Source organism: Papaver somniferum, chromosome 9 (genome assembly GCF_003573695.1).
Source record: "Papaver somniferum cultivar HN1 chromosome 9, ASM357369v1, whole genome shotgun sequence".
In the NCBI taxonomy this organism is placed as follows: domain Eukaryota; kingdom Viridiplantae; phylum Streptophyta; class Magnoliopsida; order Ranunculales; family Papaveraceae; genus Papaver; species Papaver somniferum.
Window position 1 is genome coordinate 100,060,849 of NC_039366.1, and position 20,021 is coordinate 100,080,869.

The window sequence follows — 20,021 nt, forward strand, 5'->3', positions numbered from 1 at the left end:
TGAATTGGGCTTTAGCTTTTCACCTGGGCTTTGATTAAGTCCACAGTGGGCTTTTGTAATGACTGAACTTGTAGCCCAGAATTGAACTGGACCTGAAGCAGCAGCAGTGGTGGCTTCAGCAGCAGCAGAAGCAGTGCACAGCAGCAGCAGAAGCAAAGGGCAGGTGCTCAGCAGGGAAAGGGAGAGCAGGAGCTGTGCAGGCAGACAAGGTAACTAAATCACACAGGGCCAAGGATGGCATTTACAATGACAATGAAGATGGTAGTGAAATAATGAGACAATGGATGATAAAACAATAAACACAAGAAAACAGATACAAGTACAAAACACAAAACAGGTGACAGTGGCAGTGGAGAGTGATAGTGAAGAAAAGCAAAGGAAATGGTGAAAATGGCAGTGAGGATGGCAATGGAAATGAAGCAAAGAGAAAGACCAAGGCAGTGAAGTAAATGTGACAGTGAAGCAAAGGTAACAGTGGCAGTTAACAGGAAACAAAGCCAAAAAAACCAAGGCTGTTAGCCAAGGGCAGGGAGGAGTTTGCAGCTGTGGCTAAGCTAAGGCTTAGAATCCACCTTGTGTCCTAGCTAAACAATGCAATTCTAGATTTAAAAACTTAAGCATCCAACTAGAATGGGAAGAAAATCAGCTTGCTCACTGATTTGCCCCTAGCATTGACTGTCTTTTGAAAGCACAGTCAATCACAGGCATATCAGAGCACCAACTTCTTCCCATTACTCAAGAAAAACAGGCCTTCCTAGCAATTCATCATTCATTAGTGCACTAAGGTTTCATCTGAGCCTCAACAGTGAACTCAGAACATAAGAAAACAGATGGAACAACACATGATTAACAGGAACAACACAACATTTAAACTACTAAACAGTGAATGAAAATTGCAAAAGAAGAACCCTAAAAATTAACAGTGAAATCAAATTAAATTAACCCAATTAGGGGGTTTCTCGGCTAACCAAGAACAACCTTTAACATCCTACATCAGTTCCTATTTATAGTTTACAACAAAATCCCTAATTTCACCAAACCCTAATTTGAAAATCCCCAAATCAGCAAGATTAGGGTTTCGAGAATAACTAAAATTAACTCACCCTCTGATGCAAATAGACTCGACCCATGCTTCTTCTGACCTTCCTGCTCCTCTCTCATGCTTCAATTGACGCCTCTGCTGCTCTAATTGTTCCCTAGTTCGAGTTATTTTACTCACCCCAAAACCTAGGGTTTCAGTGGTTGTGAGATGGGGAAAATAACTAGGCTAGGGAGATGGGTTTGAGGTGGTGTCGGGGTATGGAGATGGTAGTGAGGCAGAGGGTGGCAGTGGACATGGAAGAGAGGCAGGAGCAGAGCTCGACTGCAACTGTCGGGGGAAGAAGAGAGTTTTTGGGGAAAAAAGATTTGGGGAAGAAGAACTTGTTTGGGTGAAGTCGATGGTTTTGGATGCTAGGGTGTGAAGCGGGTGTAGCGAACTTTGATGAACACAAGTAAAGAGCGTTGGATGATCCCATATAGATTGAATCGAACGGCTACGATGGAGAGGTATGTAGCGACCGTTGGATTATGAGATAACAAAAAACTGACGGCTTCAGATGGAGTTAGGTACTATGGTGTTTGACAGGAGCTTCGGATTTTGATGCACAATGATGAGGCGACCGTTGGATGACAAGATGGATCCAATCTGACGGCTCTCATGGAAATGGGTATGGATAATGGAAATGGATTTGGGTAAGGGTTTTGGGCCTTGGGTATGCCAAGCCCATATCTTCTTTAAGAACAATTCTTCCTCTTCAAGCCCACTTCTCGTTGATCCGGCTCTTGCAAACATCATTCTTCGCTTCCTCCTAGCGGAGTCTTTGCCGTTCCTTTGCTCTTTTCGCTCCGTGAGATAACCAGGCTTTATTTAGTACCTAAAAATGCAAAATTAATTAAGAAAAGTATTTATTCTTGAAAACAATGAAAATACAGAATATGGGATAAAATGTAGAATTAATGCACAAAGATGAGTTAAATGCCAAAAAAATATATAGAAATATGCACTTTTTAGCACTCATCAAATACCCCCAAACCTGAATTTTACTTGTCCTCAAGTAAAACAAAACTAAGGAAATCCTACCTATACCACTGTCGCTGGTCTCTCGAATGCATTTAGCGTATGCACTAAGCCTTTTAAACCACTAAGTGTCCCTAGTGGACGAGTTGAAGTCTCGTGAAGGTTTGCTTAGAACGTACCTACAAAGTTCTAGGTCAAAATATAAGCTCAGATTCCATCAAATGTGACATGTGCAAGTCAGTTAAGCTCACAGCAAAATGGAGATGTCAATCTAGCTATCGAAGGCACAATCCTAGCACTGATAACAAATAAAGACATGTGATAAGAGTGTAAAGTGTATCTACACATGTGTAAAGAAAGATCGGATGTTATGACTACTAATCACCAAGAGATAGTTTCTCAGGCTAAGAACCAAGGTCGAAATCTAGCTAGCTGTCCGGACTTTACGAGAATTGTGAATGAGTTGGAGGTATTTCACAATTACTCGCGTTGTACATCAATGGCATACACCCTTCCTTGCTTATTACAATAAACACAAAAGATGACTCTTTACATGACTCTTATTTACATTGACTACTCTCTTTTATTTTTGGAACAAGAGAGAATGGAATTGATAAATACTTGATTTTTTGTATTTTTCTTTTTTTTTTCTGAATTATACATCGTTTTTTTTTTTTTTTTTTTTTTTTTTTTTTTTTTTAAGAACTTGAAATTGTTTTACATATGGTAGCTTTTGATACATAACAAAAGAAACACAAAAATTACATGACACTTTGCAAGAGGTAGCCCTTTTTGATGCACCCAGTTAAATTCGATGGTTGTCTTTCTTAATGTAACCTCCACCTTCTATCCCAACCAACCAAAGAACAAGCTAGTCAAGTTTCGTTCAGTATTCTAAAGTGATTGGCAATCGTGACTTCCTATCAAACACCTTGAAGATCGAGGCTATACATGTATTGGTAGATCGTGCGCGTGCAAATTTCTTATCACTATGTGAATTGTGCTAGAATCAGGGTGCCTAAATATCTAGACTAAGACTCCTAATAATTACATATTTGCACAAGAGTCAACATTTCAAGGTAAATGAGCTCCATTTTTATGTTTTTTTTTCAATTTTTTTTTTATTTTATTTTTTTTTTTTTTTTTCAAAAAGAAGGAGTTCTTGTTTTCAATTATGGCATATTATCAAAGTATCTACTTTTCACCCCCAAACCTAAACTAAACATTGTCCTCAATGTTTCAAAATATGAACAAAATTATAATACAACATATGAAGAGGATCATGTTGAGTAGAGAAAAAGGAAAGAGAATACCCGATTTCGGCGAAAGCAATATAGAACTCCGTTATATTCAAAGGCACCAACATATGTCAGCCAGATCATATTGGATTAGCAAAATATTACAAAAGGAACAAAAAGGTTTTTAAGAAATTTATCTACTGGATTATATACAAAATTCACCATACACTAACAATCTAAAGAGTTGAGGATCAACCCAAAACAAAGTGTAGAGGTTTCAACAGCTTCACACAATAATAATATGAGGCATGCAAGTGAAGCTGTGAACAAAAGAGCTACCCCAAACCTGGATTTTTCAACGGATATTTTGGAAACAAAATCTCGCAGTTTCGGGGGTTCATGCACAAGGTCTAGCTCGAAATGAACTGTGCTAGGGACGGGCAAACATGCTAATTCCAACTGTGGTTCCTCAAATTATATTAGAAAGCAAAATAGTCCAAGAGGACTTGGGAAGCACACAGTTCCAAACCTAGATTAGGGACTCTCAGAAAAGTCGGTTTGACAATATGGGTACAAACCAAATCTAGGTTGGGTGGAAGGCCATCAGATTGTGACTTATGTAGGAGGATAGGCACATCATTACTAATCACATCAACATCTCTAAGTCTTCTACAAGTGTCACAACATGCTCACAATCATCAAACAAATTGGCAAGATCACAATCAGAGTCATCAACATCATCAACAGATTCATTCTCATGCATCGGCAAATCAGGAGAAATATCACAATGTGACCTAGGTAGAGAATCAGACACATCAAATATATTTTCATGCATATTAGTGTCTACAGAAGATTCAACTATTCCTATGTCATGCTCATCTTCACAGAATAATTGTACGAATCCCATGTCAATATCAAAATCATATGAATTACAATGAGTATTAGAAAGAACAACATGCATGAAGGTCGAGGGCGAGAAGCCATATGTTTTTGAACCAACAGGTTCCACAATATTTTCATGTTCTTCTAACATATCATCATAATCATCATAATCATCATCATGGTAGCATGCATATTGGTCCTCATTAACAGTGGTGGTGTCATTAGTCGATTCATGTTCCTCTAAATTAGGTTCATATTCAACATTATTTACATGAATGGGACTAGACACTTCATTAGGGACAACATACATTTCCTCATGAATTTCCTCCTTTTGTAGGTGAAGCAAAATCTGATCTAAATATGCATGAATTCGTGATGTAGATCTATCATAGTCTTGCTTGCAGAGTCTTAAAGCTTCTGTGGTGGAGTCTAAATTCATGGGAGTACCAAATTCTTCATGTTCAAATTGTGGTGAATGGTACATGTGTGCATGGTCATTAGGGTTTACAAAATATTGATCGCAACCCTCAAAGGATTGATTATGGTCCCAATGACTACCATTCTCACAATTTATGGGCATTTCATACCTTGGATTTTCTCTAGATTGCCTAAAATTATGCAAAATATGACAATTCTCAACAGGGTGGTCTAAACTACCACATGCGGGACATGCATAGATTTCAGGTTGCCTAAGAAAATTAGATGTGACAGATTCCTCATGTGATTGCATTTCTAAAGCTGTGATTCGAGCTTCTATTTGATCCATAAGTGATGATTGTGTGAGTGAGGCTCTAGCAGAATGTTCATTTTCACGTTGCGATGAATGATGCATGTATGAATAGTCATTAGGGTTCATGTATTGCGGCTCGGGACTTTGAAAATGTCCATAATAATTCCTATGACTATTGACATCATGGTCCGTGGAAGGTTCATAACGTGAAGTTTGTCCATATGCAAGTTCTCTAAGGGATTTGTTGTACTCCCCAACTGTAGAAAAAGATCTATTCATGATTGGGCTCAAAAGCTAAGTAAAGAGTTTACAAAGCTCAAAATTTGGTTTTTAAAGGGTTTGGATTTTTGGGAAAAATTTGGTTTTGGTGGGAGACATTTTTTTGGTTTTTTAAAATTTGGGAGCAAGTTTGGTGTTAATGGGATAGAGAAGAAAAAATTTGGTTGTTAAAATGGGAGCAAGTAAAATTTGGTTTTTGAATGGGAGAAAAGTTTTGGTTTTTGAAATTAGGAGCAAAATTTTGGTTTTTTTTTTTTTTTTTTTTTTTTAAAAAAAAGAAAATAAAATTTGGTTTTTGAATGGGAGCAAGCCCACTGTTGGTTTTGTGTTTGCTTTGGCTCAGCTGGTTTGAAAACGTTTGGTGAAACTGAGTCCAAAATCTCGGCCTATAATTTGGGTACTCGGCCCACTAACGAGTTAACCTAGCGTGATCGGTTACAAGCTCAGCTGGGTTTAAAAACCCAGAATACAAAATACCAGTCCAAATTAAACAAGCTCACAAAAATGAAATACAAGCCCACAAATTAAACAAACAAGCCCATAGAAATTAATTACAAACCCAACAGAAAATAAAAAGCCCAAAAATTGGCTTTATTATTACAAGCCCACAATTAAAAATTGGAAGCCCACAATTCGGGTTCTCTTAAATGGGTTACCTTTTAAGCACAGCCCAGCTGCTCTGATATTGTTGCAAAAACCCAGTTGGGCTTTGGTTATTTTCCTTAGTGGCGTCCCAGCAGAGGAAAAACTGGTTCAGAACAGCAGGCCCAACAGCAAAAGAAGTGAAGCAGATGCAGATGCAAGTGCGATGAAGTGAAATGCAAAATAGCCAAGAAAACTACAAGAAAAACACAGCACCAATCCCCGGCAGCGGCGCCAAAAACTTGGTGGGCCCGGAGGTGTGTGAAAATTAAGCGCAATAAAAACGGGCCTACAGTAATACCGCAAGTGCACAGTCGTCAGTTGTAGCTCGTGCAAGTACGGGTCGATCCACAGAGACTGGGTGTGTTTGGAGTTTCTAGCTATTTGGGCTCTAAATTTGCTATTGGGCTTCTAATTGTGCTTTGGGCTTAGTGGGTTTTTGTAACAATGAAATGGTTTTGGGCTCAGTGGGCTTTTGGATTGAATGTGAACTTATGGGCTTTTGGTCTTTTGAATTGCACTGGGCCTTGGGCTAACAGTGACTGTGAATTGGGCTTTAGCTTTTCACCTGGGCTTTGATTAAGTCCACAGTGGGCTTTTGTAATGACTGAACTTGTAGCCCAGAATTGAACTGGACCTGAAGCAGCAGCAGTGGTGGCTTCAGCAGCAGCAGAAGCAGTGCACAGCAGCAGCAGAAGCAAAGGGCAGGTGCTCAGCAGGGAAAGGGAGAGCAGGAGCTGTGCAGGCAGACAAGGTAACTAAATCACACAGGGCCAAGGATGGCATTTACAATGACAATGAAGATGGTAGTGAAATAATGAGACAATGGATGATAAAACAATAAACACAAGAAAACAGATACAAGTACAAAACACAAAACAGGTGACAGTGGCAGTGGAGAGTGATAGTGAAGAAAAGCAAAGGAAATGGTGAAAATGGCAGTGAGGATGGCAATGGAAATGAAGCAAAGAGAAAGACCAAGGCAGTGAAGTAAATGTGACAGTGAAGCAAAGGTAACAGTGGCAGTTAACAGGAAACAAAGCCAAATAAACCAAGGCTGTTAGCCAAGGGCAGGGAGGAGTTTGCAGCTGTGGCTAAGCTAAGGCTTAGAATCCACCTTGTGTCCTAGCTAAACAATGCAATTCTAGATTTAAAAACTTAAGCATCCAACTAGAATGGGAAGAGAATCAGCTTGCTCACTGATTTGCCCCTAGCATTGACTGTCTTTTGACAGAACAATCAATCACATGCATATCAGAGCACCAACTTCGTCCCATTACTCAAGCAAAACAGGCCTTCCTAGCAATTCATCATTCAATAGAACTAAGGTTTCATCTGAGCCTCAGCAGTGACTCAGAACATAATTAACACTACAATGGAACTAAACATGATCATTTAAACTAGTAAACAGTGAATGAAAATTGCAAAAGAAGAACCCTAAAAATTAACAGTGAAATTAAATTAACATTGAGAATTAAATTAACCCAATTAGGGGGTTTCTCGGCTAACCAAGAACAACCTTTAACATCCTACATCAGTTCCTATTTATAGTTTACAACAAAATCCCTAATTTCACCAAACCCTAATTTGAAAATCCCCAAATCAGCAGGATTAGGGTTTCGAGAATAACTAAAATTAACTCACCCTCTGATGCAAATAGACTCGACCCATGCTTCTTCTGACCTTCCTGCTCCTCTCTCATGCTTCAATTGACGCCTCTGCTGCTCTAATTGTTCCCTAGTTCGAGTTATTTTACTCACCCCAAAACCTAGGGTTTCAGTGGTTGTGAGATGGGGAAAATAACTAGGCTAGGGAGATGGGTTTGAGGTGGTGTCGGGGTATGGAGATGGTAGTGAGGCAGAGGGTGGCAGTGGACATGGAAGAGAGGAAGGAGCAGAGCTCGACTGCAACTGTCAGGGGAAGAAGAGAGTTTTTGGGGAAAAAAGATTTGGGGAAGAAGAACTTGTTTGGGTGAAGTCGATGGTTTTGGATGCTAGGGTGTGAAGCGGGTGTAGCGAACTTTGATGAACATCAAGTAAAGAGCGTTGGATGATCCCATATAGATTGAATCGAACGGCTACGATGGAGAGGTATGTAGCGACCGTTGGATTATGAGATACAACAAAACTGACGGCTTCAGATGGAGTTAGGTACTATGGTGTTTGACAGGAGCTTCGGATTTTGATGCACAATGATGAGGCGACCGTTGGATGACAAGATGGATCCAATCTGACGGCTCTCATGGAAATGGGTATGGATAATGGAAATGGATTTGGGTAAGGGTTTTGGGCCTTGGGTATGCCATGCCCATATCTTCTTTAAGAACAATTCTTCCTCTTCAAGCCCACTTCTCGTTGATCCGGCTCTTGCAAACATCATTCTTCGCTTCCTCCTAGCGGGAGTCTTTGCCGTTCCTTTGCTCTTTTCGCTCCGTGAGATAACCAGGCCTTATTTAGTACCTAAAAATGCAAAATTAATTAAGAAAAGTATTTATTCTTGAAAACAACGAAAATACAGAATATGGGATAAAATGTAGAATTAATGCACAAAAGATGAGCTAAATGCCAACAAAAAGATATAGAAATATGCACTTTTTAGCACTCATCATTATGCAAGAGTATGAATACTCAAAAGTTGAAGATGTTACCACTTCGTTAACTCATGATCAGGAGTTAGGAAAACATCTGCGTCGTTCTCTGATGTAAAAGAAGATGCTGATAAAGAGTTGGTAAAACTCTTAAAGCCTATAAAATCTCTGTCTACAAAAGTGTTAATATTAAAGACATAGTCAAATCTTCTTAAGAATGAGATCAGAGATAAAGACATTCAACTGAGTATTCTAGCCAAAGAGAATATGGATCTCACTGTGAAATTAGAAGCTCTTGGTAAATGTCTTAATCAAGATAAAGAGACACGCCCTATGAATCTGACTAATGATGTTGTTGTGATTTCTTCTGACGTTGAGGAAACTAAAAGTCCTTGCTCGACTTTTACAGATTGTGATAAAACCGGTTTAGTCACATCTGAAGCAGATCAAGATGATGGTAGTTTTCCTAACTACATCAAGTCAGAAGAGGATAAGAAACCATCTTTTATATCTATTGATGATGTAACACCCCGAGTTCCGGACCAGGGTCAAACCCATATGGAGATCCGAACTCGAAGCGTTACGGGTCGGAAAGAGACTTATGCATACATTTTTTTGCTAATTTATTTATTACAACAAACGTAATTTAACTTTCCTAACATGAATTTAAACATATGAATTCGATAATCATCTTTAACAACATTTTCAACAAACATATTATTTCAAATTACATTTCAAGCAATACAATAAGACAATACAATGATTAAACTATCTTCTTAGTTTCCACTTCCAACTTCCAAGAAATCTGCAAGGATGTCAATTGGGGTGAGATGACGGCTCAATAGAATGCACCCCCATTCTATAAAGATGCGTAAACATAATCATTTTATCAAGCAAAAACATATACCAAGAAACACATCACGACTTCAACGAATCAATGTTATATTCAACAACCACATTACCAATAATGTTTCTAATAAATTATCTTATTCAGATTCCAATCATGAATTCCCAACGCCAATAATATTTCAAACAAACAATTCAATTTACGATTCATTACATCATTGATAATAACACAATTCATCAATTTGAATTTTACACATTAATTCATAATTCATCCATTTAAGTTTCAACTCATGAGTTCATAAAACCAATTATGTTTCCAATAAATCATTTAATATATATTCCAACATATCTCACCAACAAATCTTGATTTCACGGTACGAAAACCTTGGTTCGTACACCCACCTATCGTTTATCGGCACGGACAGCCTCCATCGATGGTCAGGAACGAAAGTTCCTATGGGGATCATACCCATATGCTCTCGGGGATCATTACCCGTTTCATTTACAGTACGAAAACCTTGGTTCGTACACCACCTATCGTTTATCGGCACGGACAGCCGCCATCGATGGTCGGGAAACACAAGTTCCCATGGGGATCATTACCCATATAACTCTCGGGGATCATTACCCGCCGTTAGCATGAAACATGTTTCATATAACGGTATAAAACATGAACTCATCTCCTTTTATAAATAATTTTCACAAACAACACAAGCAACCATGGCTTAACAAGATGAATCTCTCTCAAGAATTTATGCAAACAAGTTAACTACAACCATATTACATTATATGTTCCATGGTAATAACTTTATCTGATCATCTTCAAACTTTACAAGAACATTTTTCACACATTCGTATATTACATATCCAAAATTCACACCAAACCAACGGTTCAAACAAAAGATATTTATTTTATATGATCATTCTAAAAACTGGGCAGCTAACATCATATTAGAAAAATATTCACAGTAAATTCATATTTATCTCAAATGGAGCAATTCTAAAGAAAAATGATAACATGTTTATCTATAATTTTTGTTAATACCTCAAATTGTTTTGAAAACATTAAGACTTCCTAAGAAAATCAAAACCACAACACAACCAAATTGTCCAGAAATTCAGAAACTATTATCCAAATTACAAGAAATGTTCAACGGTAAATTTACGGTAGATTACTCTCAAAGTTTATCCATTAAAACCCAATTATGTTATATATCACAAGAACCAACCTGATCATCAATCGAATATTCATAGTTATGGGAATAAATTTATGAAACCTAGCAATACAAAATCATCCGAGAGAACACATGAAGAAAGCCACCAAAAGAGAAAGGGTCTAGCATTCTACCTCAATTCCATTGGTCCTCCTGTGATTTTCTTTATCCTTCTTCTCTAAAAATCTCTAGATCCATCTCATCTTCTTCTCCTATACTTTTCTTTTCTAACTTCCAAAGTTCTCAACTTTTCTAAAACATTATATATAAATACTAACATTAATAATAATACCTAATACACATTTTTATTATTACTTATTTTAATTTTAAATGTCTTTTGATTTTCCTCATATTTAGGTGATTATACTTGCACCCTAACTTTTTAGTTTCAATCAACCCCATATGGACCACATGGTTAGCTAATTTGGGTACAACCCGACCTGAAACGGTAAATAAAAATACCGGGTATTACAGATGATCAGACGAAATCTTGTCCAAAGGAAACTTTGAACCGATTCCGTGTAAGTGATCTTAAGGAATATAACTTTCAGTCACTTGACATGAAACTTATACTTCTTCAAAATACGGTGGTAAAAATATTGAAGGAAGTTTCTTTTCTTAAAAAAACTAAAAGACCATTCCTCAGTAGAAAGACAGAATATGCCACTACCCAACAAGATCAACTCAAAAGAATCAAAGGAAAGAGTTGATAATCTCTTCTGGAAAAAGATTCCTCCTCACCCATATCGAAACAATTCTTTTTTCGATGATGAACGACTCCAGAAGAAAGGGAAAGTGAGAATCTCTGCCAAAGGAAACAATCAGGAACTTCCCATAATTGTTTCAGATAATCATGCTGATGTGCATCATAAGGAAATCCTTAGAATGAGAAAATCTTAAGAAAATCTCATTGATAGAATTCAGAGAGATTTAAATATCCCTGAAAATTCTCACATCAGTACATCTTCTCCACATGATCATATCTCGAGAGTTAGAAAAGATCATTGTTCTGAGAGAAAATATTTTGGGCGGAAATTCCCAAGGAGAAATATGAACTATGGTTCTGATACTCGTTGTAAGCTAGAAAAAGCTTACTCTGATGCAAATTAGTTGTATCGAAATTGTGCACTCCCATCCTCCTCCGTGCTCTTAATCATGGATGAGAAAAGCACAATAAAATGAAGAGCACATTTTTGTGTGATTGTTTATCAGAAAAACCTGTGACATTTTATGGATGACTGCGAATCCATGTCTGTCTAAGAAAATTGTTCATGTTTATCATGATCTTCCAAAAATAGGTTTTATTAAGAATTTTCGAATTTTAATAATCCTTCCAGCATGAGAAGTTCGGACAAAGGAAATAGAATATATTCTTGTAGTATTTTCGGAATTTCCTGATATTTTCGGTCCAAAAGTTGTCTATTTTTAAAGAGAAACTATCTCCTGCTTGTATCCTGAAACCCTGATCAATCTCTATTTAAATAACCGAGCATGCCTCCAGTAACTCGCAGTGTCTCAAAGGTTAATAAGGAGGAAGCTCAAAAGGTTAAGGATTGTCAAGGAATCAATATAGAAAGGAAGAAGAAAATCATATCAAAAATCATGTCTGATTATGATTCTGATAGTTCTGTTGGATCACAAGATGAGTCATGTCTGCTGGCTTACAATTTACAAGATCCAACCAAAACCAAGTGGATTCGTTCTGATAGTATGATTGACTATATCCAAGGTTTTGAAGAACTAAGAACCAATCTCGTAATGACGGTTTGAAATCAAGATTGGCTCAAAGATAAAATTAAGGAGACAAAAGTTGATCTTGCTAATATGAAGATTCAGGTTGAAAGACTTAAAAAACAGGAAGTGGTTGCAGACAAATCTCTTGATACATACTTTAAAAGTTTGAGCACTGAAGAAACCTCAGTGAACAACAACATCACCACTAGAGATTAAGTTATTAGCTTTAATACTTAATCAAAGATAATAGACATTAATTTTTGATTTCTTTCAATAATTGTGTAAGTTCTATTATGAATAACACTATCTTATTTATGAATAAAATTATTAGTTTATAATTTTTCTTGTGATATTTTTTCGTTTACACAGCTGTATGGGCTGTCGTAGGCACAACAAATTAATCAAGATGTTTCCCACTAATTAACTGGTAACATAGCCGTAGTAAGAGATTGTTCCCACAGAGAGCTGTGTAATTGATAGGTTATTTGATCAGCAAAATAAAGTAAATAACAATGGGGTTTTGTTTGATTAAAGTAAATAAAAATATAATAATAATAAAAGAAAGAGATGATTAAGGAATCCTTCGCCGTTACCAAGCGTTAACTGGATTATAATATTTATCTATTGTTTGTAAGAACCATTCATCATCAACCGTAGAATAGCAGCTAGCTCAGTGCTATCCCCAAAACTCCTTATACCACGGATACGGAAGCTCCCCGATATCAGATTCAATTCAACCGAACCACCAAGTAGTAGCTCACTCAAGGTGTAATCCAATCGAACGCTTTAGGCATTGTGAATTAGGTTAATCCCAGTATTTAAACTCTTACCTCAAGGTTTACTTGATGGTGTTGTTTTCACACATGATTCCTCCATAGAATCCCTTTGTAAGGTCTCGCGATTTCTACTTGTGTAGAGAGTTAATCGACGATTACTTATCTCATAACTTCTATTAGCAATAGAACAATCAATAGGCTAATCTAGTATGCATCCCAAATCAATCTAAGAATCATTCCCCTAGATATAGTAAAGACAAAAGATGATGATAAAAACTCTCAATAGATTTGTATTATTAATAAAGGTTCACGCTTAAAACATTGAATTCATCCTTAATCAACAAAAGTTTAGTTTTTCATGATTAAACAATTACCCGATTTTCCCCTAAAGGGGTAAACCCTAAAATATTAATGAAGAACAAAAGTATAATGTATGAGATTCGATGATATCAGATTACATAATCTAATACCTTTTTATAGGTTTACATTGCTTGGCCTTCACGTATCCTAGTCGGTTAAGAAACCCGACCCGAAATAACGAAATCACGTTCCCAAACGTGCCCTTAGGCCTTCCAAGGAGTTTATACACGTTTTCCTACTTGCTAGGTATGCGTACCAGTCCGCGAACTTAAAATTCCAACAGAAATTTTCGGAACTAGGGTATGCGTACCCTTACGCGTACCCTAGTGTTTTCGGTATTCAATAAAAACTCGTTTTGACCACAACTTCTTCGTCCGAACTCGGAATGACCTCATTATTTTTGCATTATTTTTATCTTTCAATTCTCTTAAATTTGGTGATGAGAAATCCTTAATTTTAATGAGTTAAAATCGGCCTTTGGCCTGAATCTTGATTTTGAGCGTTTTGCTCCTTTTCGTCGCACCTCTTCCACTACTCTTGGACTTGGGAACTTGGATACTTGGAATACTTCTATTTATTATCTCTTTTCATCACTTTGTAGCTACTTTTTGGATGATTCACCTAATAGAGACAAATAAGAGAAAACAAGAGTAATAATACGAATACATGGAAGAATAATAGCTTAAACAAGTTTGGAATGGACACTAAAATCATATGAATTATGCACTTATCAAATTCCCCCACACTTAGATTTTTCTAGTCCTCGAGAAAACTAAATAAAACTAATCCTAAATAAAACAACTACATCTCGTTGAGAAAACAGTTACACTTAGCATGTATAACAAGCCTTTAAACCCCTAGGTGTCCCTAGTGGACGAGTTATAGTCTCGTGAGGGCTTACAAGAGGTATACCCACAAAATATACTCCAATTTCTCGCCTTGGAAGAACCACTAAGGATAGACACAAAGCAAAAAAAGCCAAATAATTAGCTTGCATATGTTCTTTAGATACAAACATCCCACATACATTCCAATCATCACACACAAGCAATTATTTACGTGTGACATTCAACCTGATTGCAAAACTCTACTAAGATAGTCATCATACTTGTTGCAATGTTTTCCACAACATTCGCGTGTTGAAATCACATGGATAGATAAGAAAATGGAAATAGAAAAGTGAAGTGTGCAAATGTTGACTAAAGTGAAAGATGTTACCCACAATACTTGTGTGAATGTCATCAAAGGATCTTTATTTATAGCACAATAGTTGAGAGAAGCACCCATTTAACTCGACCACATGATTAGATACTCTAAGTGCATGTTCCTTTTCAGCAAGTATGTGATAGTTTCCTTGGATACTGCGTTCCACGCTTTCTTAGGCGACGGAGACAGGGACAACGTTTCACATACTGCTATCCAAGTGTCAAGAACCTCATCAATAGTCTTTTTGACTTGCTATATAATGATGATATGGTTTTTGTTTTCATCGACTATGATTAGTCCGAAATTCCGGACCTATCATTTATTAGTGTCGATAAATGAAGAGGAGCCTTATTTATTTATTCGAATCACTCTTTATGAGTGTAAGACGATTGTCTTATAGGGCTTTTAAATAACTCAACCAATGATTACCTTGCTACAACTTCCACGACAATATCAGGATCCCACCAAATCACATTAGAGAAACATATAACTGCAAAAAAAAAAAATGATTCAGTAATGATTAGTTGCGAGGATAAATCTTTCAAAATACTACCATAGATTAGTTCCACAATAAATTATGAATGTATATATAATTAAGGATTGTAGAACGATAAAGTGGAACTCAATTTATAGCTGTAAGAACTGTTTCAACCTCTAAAGGTTTAGAGTGTCATCCTAATTAACTCATAATTAACTCCAAAATATGAAGTCTCAAGAAAGCAAGACATCAAAGAGTAATTTTTTTTTATGCAAGCCAAACATGCTTAACTACTCCCCCACACTTAAACTCAACATTGTCCTCAATGTTCAAAACCGAAAATTTTGATTTCTGACATAACAGCCCTGAAAAACTCAAACACTGTACCAATAGGTAGGGAACTAGGAAAAACATCCTAAACAAAAGTTTTTCTCCTATGTCTTTTATATAAGGTGTCAAAAGGGCACAGTATTTCGATAAATGGTCTGAATTTTATGGCCTCCGGACTGTCTGACATGCAATCTGAAAAAGTTCTGTAAAAATACCAAAACTCAAATTTCCAGGCCAATCGGTCCAACTTAACAGACTCTGAATTCATATTTTCTTTTTGGAAAATAAAGGTGAGTCTATCATATTTAAAATTTGGGGTCAACCACTCAAATTGGACTTCGTATGAAGTCTCAAGAGCTGTTTTCGTAACAAGTGCGCAGTCAGAATTTTTCTGACGAGAATAGTTTCGTCAAAACTTTTATAGGACTTTGTAAAATTTAAGATGGGACTGCAATATATGATATGAAAAACTAAGAAAACTAAAAACAAAAGGGATAGAGATACAAAACCGATGGGTTGCCTCCCATTAAGCACTTGGTTTAACGTCGTCAACCCGACGTTATTGTTATCGTCCGTACACCAATAATCTGAAATTTTGGTAATCCTTCCAAATAACAATCTGCAATTCAAATAACAGCTTCACAAAAACGTTAGCACAAAACATAAATATTGAAGCTATCACTATATTGAAGTTTCCCTTACACCTAGTCCTTTCTACACTCGGAAGTGGATAAAGAACATAGAATTCGGGAACTTCAAAAGGTTCCACAGATTGGTGAACCTGCACAATACTCGAATCAAACACATCAAGTGGTGGATACTTAGAAGTAAAATAATCCGTTAAAACTTTAGAAGCACACAACTCCAATCCTAAGTGAGGTATTTTCTTAAAAGTTGGGTTAACAACTCTTTGAGAAGCTACTTCGATTAGAGGAAAAAGATCAATAGATATAGAATTATGCAAAGGATTAGACAAACCTTGTATCGGATCCTCATCTTTCTTAATTAAATCCAGTGAATTATTTACCTCAAGAATACCGTGGTCCTCTATTGAACTATTATTATCTAGCTCAATTGGGTCTTCCACGAAATTAATCAATTTGGTTTCATTCTCAATCTCAATCTCCCCAACAATCTCATAATCGGAATCATAATCCTCTCCTAAAACGTCTAGTTCATTGATGCAACTCTTAATTTGTTCGTTTGAGTACGTTACACCATTTATAACAATAGATATGTCATACTCAATCTCCTCCTTTTGAATAGGCGAAGGATCTTTATTATGATCCGGAGTTGGAATAATCGCATCATTGTTGCAAGGACTTTCAATATGTGGCTCATCTTCATCAGAATCACTGTCAACCTCTGAATCGTCAACATCCCAACGACGTTCGAATTCCATGCCTATGGCTTTGTTAATTCCGTCAAGAATCTCTTGTGATGCACCGACTTTTTCTAGCTGCTCGTGTTGCTTAAAAAGTTTTCTGAGATTAACATGCTTTCCACCGATGTGCACAATCTCCTCTTTTGGAAAGAGTGAAGGAAACACACGATAAAGAGGAATAGGTTTTGATTCAGTATCATAACTTTTCATCTGCACATTACTACAAAACAATTGATCAGAAGCATAACTATCCTTCCATCCTTGTGATTGTTCACTTACATGTCCGTCATAAGGTTGTTGACATGTATGAGAATATCCATAAGGTTCTGTGGGATGATGATCATAACCAAAAGATTGGCTTTTGATTATACCCATAGGATGGTTGATAGATTTCATGTGAATGAGATTAAAAACCATATTGATTATCACTATTATATGTTGATTGGTCATGTGCTTCGTACATGTTATTTCCATAAGGAAACATGACGACTCACAAGAACAAAAGAGAAAATAAAAACAAAAATAAAAACAAGCTAAAAAAATAACAAATCAAGTAGCGACTGCTCCCCGGCAGCGGCACTAAAATTTGTATGGGATGTCATAGGCACAACAAATTAATCAAGATATTTCCCACTAATTAACTGGTAACATAGCGGTAGTAAGAGATCGTTCCCACAGAGAGCTGTATGATTGATAGGTTATTTGATCAGCAAAATAAAGTAAATAACAATGGGGGTTTGTTTGACTAAAGTAAATAAAAAGATAATAACAAAAGAAAGAGATGATCAAGGAATCCTTCGCCGTTACCAAGCGTTAACAGGATTATAATATTTATCTATTGTTCGTAAGAACCATTCATCACCAACCGTAGAATAGCAGCTAGCTCAGTGCTATCCCCAAAACTTCTTATACCACGTATACAGAAGCTCTCTGATATCAGTTTCTATTCAACCGAACCACCAAGTATTAGCTCACTCAAGGTGTAATCCAATCGAGCGCTTTAGGCTTTGTGAATTAGGTTAATCCTAGTAGTTAAAATCTTAGATCAAGGTTTACTTGCTGGTGTTGTTTTCACACACGATTCCTCCAAATAATCCCTCTGTAAGGTCTCGCGATTTCCACTTGTGTAGAAAGTTAATCGAAGATTACTTATCTCATAACTTCTACTAGCAATAGAACAATCAATAGACTAATCTAGTATGCATCCCAAATCAATTTAAGAATCATTCATAAACCCTAGATATAATAAAGACAAACGATGATGATAAAAACTCTCAATAGATTTGTATTATTAATAAAGCTTCACGCTTAGAACATTGAATTCATCCTTAATCAACAAAGGTTTAGTTTCTCATGATTATACAATTACCCGGTTTCCCCCTAAAGGGGTACCCTAAAATACTAATGAAGAATAAAAGTATAATATATGAGATTCGATGATATCATATTACATAACCTAATACCTTTTTATAGGTTTACATTGCTTGGCCTTCACGTATCCTAGTCGGTTAAGGAACCCGACCCGAAATAACGAAATAACGTTCCCAAACGTGCCCTTAGGCCTTCCAAGGAGTTTGTACACGTTTTCCTACTTGCTAGGTATGCGTACCAGTCCGCGAACTTTAAACTCCATCAAAAAATTTCGGAACTAGGGTACTCGTACTCGTACCCTAGTGTCTTCGGTATTCAATGAAAACGCGTTTTGGCCACAACTTCTTCGTCCGAACTCGGAATCACCTCATTCTTTTTGCATTCTTTTTATCTTTCAATTATATTCAAGATGGTGATGAGAAATAATTAATTTGAATGAGTTAAGATTGGTCTTTGGCCTGAATCTTGATTTTGAGCGTTTTGCTCCTTTTCGTCGCACTTCTTCCACTACTCTTGGACTTGGGCACTTGGATACTTGGAATACTTCTCTTCTTATCTCTTTTCAGAAATTTGTAGCTCATTTTCATATGATTCACCTAATATAGACAAATAAGAGAAAATAATAGTAATAATACGAATACATGCAAGAATAATTGCTTAAACAAGTATGGAATGGACACTAAAATCATATGAATTATGCACTTATCAATAGTCTGTGCTTGAATGCTTTATATTATTGCTATGTATGTTTATGGGATGTTTGATTTTGGTTTTCATAACCTTGATATTCGATCTCATATTGTGTGAACCCTTATGGTTTGGGTGACTTTTTGATTTAGCGGGATTAAGTTCTAGCCCATGTTGGTAGGATTTATCAAAGGATCATGAGGGGTTCTGATTGAAACAATATGTGAAAAAGTCACAATATGTTGAATCGTTTGGTTTAGCATAAAAGCATATGTGTTTCGGGGTTTCAAATTTTGCATTGCAATAGTTAAAACCGGTTTTCAACCTTTCTCTGGTAAAGGTTGGTTGTTTTTGTTCTTTTGTTTTGCAAGAGGATGACAACATAGTGATATTTTGGTATCAATTCTCCCTGGGAAAATGCAAACATTATTGGAGAAGAGGATGCGAAATTTGAGGTAACGACTTTGTTAGTTAATTGCTTTCCTGTTTAAGAAAAGCCTGATTTTACTGCATATATTCATTGCTTTTGCTTAACAAAATTTCGATACAGTTGATGTTTATTCCATTATTTGTGTATGGATTTGTGTGTGATTCAATTGTTTCCGGTTAAGAAAAACTATTATTATCTTGTTTTATTGTTTGATATCAATTTTTTAGGCTTATAAAATTTACGGTGCAATTGTGGTACTTTAATGTCTATGTTGTTTCAATTGCTTCTGGTTGAGGTAAATAATTTTGCAAGTTGATTTACTTGGTTTGTATGAATTGTTTATGGCTTAACAAAAGAGTTTTCAGAATGAATTGTTTAGTCCAATTCGATTCCGGATAAGAGAAACTAAGTTAATTCTGATCTTAGTTAGACTTATCAAAGTGGAGGTTTCGGTTATTAAAGTCTAATCGAATGCCTTAACAAGAAATTCTAGCTAACTAACCTAGTACTTGTCTTGTTTAAAATTGAAAGGTCTAAGTTATATGAATAATTAGAACCTGATGAGAAAAATAGAGTTAATTCTGATCTTTATTTTGATCTTATCGAACAAGCAGTTGTATTTGTACAATCGGTTTAGCAAATGAGCTAAGGTGCTTAGTCGATTTTTGGTTTGCTAAACTATTAGGGAAAATTGCTCCGGGCAATTGTTTCCTTGGTAACATATCAAAACAAAATTACTTTGTAGTTTAGGTTTTGATATTGGTTATCAAAAATGGTGTGTGGAACCC